Source organism: Phalaenopsis equestris, unplaced genomic scaffold (genome assembly GCF_001263595.1).
Source record: "Phalaenopsis equestris unplaced genomic scaffold, ASM126359v1 Scaffold235417, whole genome shotgun sequence".
Taxonomy (NCBI): domain Eukaryota; kingdom Viridiplantae; phylum Streptophyta; class Magnoliopsida; order Asparagales; family Orchidaceae; genus Phalaenopsis; species Phalaenopsis equestris.
Window position 1 is genome coordinate 189,624 of NW_018253288.1, and position 3,077 is coordinate 192,700.

Genomic DNA, 3,077 nt, shown 5'->3' on the forward strand with positions numbered 1-3,077 from the left:
AACTTTAAATTAGCCAATGTTCTTTATAACATCTCTAATAAGGGTAAAGAATATTATTGCTTCTATTTGACACAACACAATTTGCATACTTCCACAACATAATTCCTATACTTATTACTGACTCATGATAAGAAGAATGATATTGTTATATTAAATATTTTTCTTCTACAAAAACTTTAGTTATCTTTTTAGTTGTTACTGTTTTGTTAAAATATCAAAAATACAAAAAATAATTAAATTTTAAATTCCTGCAAAAATCATTTTTACTTTAAGTAATTATCTTTTAAAAAATAGAAAAACTTTCTAAAAAGTGCATATTGCATAATCTTCCTTGTGGGTTGGATATTCAAGTCTTAATAAAAAAGTCTTATATTACTTGATAACGATACGTATAATTGTGTAGTGTCCCAATATAAATATATATAAATTAAAAAGTTAAATTTTTATTTTTTTTCAGAATCAAGTTTTTGGTTTTGTTGCAAAATAAGGAAATATAAGTGAAAAATATCATCAGAACTATTGATATACTGTGCATAAGCATTAAGTATCCAGGGATCAAATTTTTGGCGCCGTTGGCGAGGAAGAAAACTAAGTAAATTTCTATTTTTAGAAAGTCTTATTTAAACTTTAAATATTGTAGGTTATTTTATATGTTTTGTTTATTTTATTTTTTTATGTTAGTGTATGCGTAGTTCAGGTTCTGAAGGACTAGTGCCCTACGATTCTGAATTAGAAAGAACTAATAGAAAAATCACAAAAAACCAAAAAAATTAAAACTCTTCAAAAAATAAAAAAAATTACAGAAATGACAAACCAAAATAATCAAAATGTTGAAATTCATCAAAAGTTTAGACCTTTAAGAGATTATGTCAACCCTACTGTAGATGAACTTCATTGTAGTATTCAAATACCTACTATAGTGGCTAATTCATTTGAGCTTAAACATGTTATTATCCAAATTATATCAAATAATCACTTCGGGGGATCACTAACTGAAGATCCAAATTTACATCTTACCAATTTTCTAGAATTGTGTGCTACATTTAAATACGATGGTGTTTTAGATGATGCCGTAAGACTTAGGTTATTTCCTTTCTCACTGAGGGATAAAGCTAAGATGTGGTTGAATTCGTTAGCACCTAGATCTATCAGAACTTGGGATGATTTAGCACAAAAATTCCTTACTAAATATTTTCCAACATCAAAAACTGCGAAGCTTAGAAATGATATTACTTCTTTTAATCAGTTTGAAGGGGAATCTATTTATGAAGCATGAGAACGATTTAAGGAACTCTTAAGAAAGTGTCCGCAACATGTTATACCAGATTGGTAAATAATTCAAACCTTTTATAATAGATCAATTAGTTCTCTTAGATCTATTATCAATGACGTTGTTGGTGGTTCATTGATGTCAAAACCAATTCATGACACTTATGCTTTAATTGAAGAGATGACTACCAATAATTTTCAATGGCCTTCTGAGAGGGTGAACCCAAAGAACAACATTAACTCGAATAACAATTCGGGTGGTAATAATCAGCAATGAGGGAAAAACCAAGTAAACTCATTGGGAAACTGGAATAACCAAGGGAATAATAATTATAGATCTACTTATCCTCCAAGAATCAACAGTAACACACAATTTATAGATAAGAAGTTATCTATAGAAGAAGAATTGTTACAAATGGGTAATCAATTACAAAGTCAAGGAGCTACAATTAGAAATATTGAGAATCAACTTGGGCAAATTGCAAGATCATTAAGTAATATATCCCAAGGAGCACTTCCTAGTAATATTGAATCAAATCCAAAAGACCAGAATAAAGAGCAAGTTAAAGCCGTACAACTTAGAAGTGGAAGAGAGTTGGAAGGTAGGGTTCAAAAAGAGATTGAAGTAGAGAGAGAATAAATTAAAGAATCAACGCTCCAAAAGATAAAGATTCTGAAAGACCTATTTCTTTGCCGAAAATTGATTTAAAAAAACTACTACCTTAATTTCCTCAGAGACTTTCACAACAGAAGTTGGATAAGCAATTTTAAAAATTTTTGGAAATATGTAAGAAACTTATAATCAATATTCCATTTGTTGAAGCCTTCGAACAAATGCCAAGCTATGTAAAGTTTATGAATGATATTCTCAACAGAAAAAGGAAGTTTGAAGATAATGAGACTGTTGCACTTAGTGAGGAGTCCAGTGCTATAATTCAGAAGTAGCTTCCTGAAAAGCTTAAAGAGCCTAGTAGCTTTACAATTCTATGTACAATATAGGAGACAAATTTAATGGGAAAGCTTTATGTGATTTAGGTGCAAACATTAACTTTTTGCCATTATCAATATTTAAAAGATTGGGATTAAGAGAAACAACCCCTACTACTGTAACTCTGCAATTAGCAAATCGTTCAATAACCTATCCTAAAGGAGTTATAGAATATGTCTTAGTGAAAGTGGATTAATTTATCTTTTTTGTTGATTTCGTTGTGCTAGATATGGAGGAAGATAAGGAGATACATATCATTTCCTAGCCATAGGATGAGCAATGATAGATGAGCAGAAAGGGGAATTAACAAAGCGCGTCAATGATCAAACTATTACTTTTAACATTTTAAAATCAATGAAATACCCTGTGAAAGGTAAAGAAGTTGAATGCTATACAACAAAATTAAAATATGTTGAGATTTTTGTACCTCTTTTATACTATTTTTAATGATATTGCACTTTAAAGAAAGGTATTTTTGATTTTTTATTGCAGGAAAGATGAATTAAGGTCAATGGAGCAAAAAGATGCAAAAAAGAGCAAATTTGGAGCACAAAGGACCAAAATGTAGAGAATTGCACTAGGGCGCCGACGGCGCCATCGACGCCGCCGACGACGAGCCTTTCTCGCATTTTCCTGAGGCTATAGGACAAAATCTTCAGAAGGCCGCCGACAGCACTATCGAGGCCGCCGACGGTGGGATTGACGGTTATGTGTACTTGTACAATGGATAAGGCCTGATTTTGGAGGGGTGCCTAAGCAACTCTTTGGAAAACTTATCCACATCTTTAAAGAGAAGATTTTGGCCGAAAATAGAGGAGTC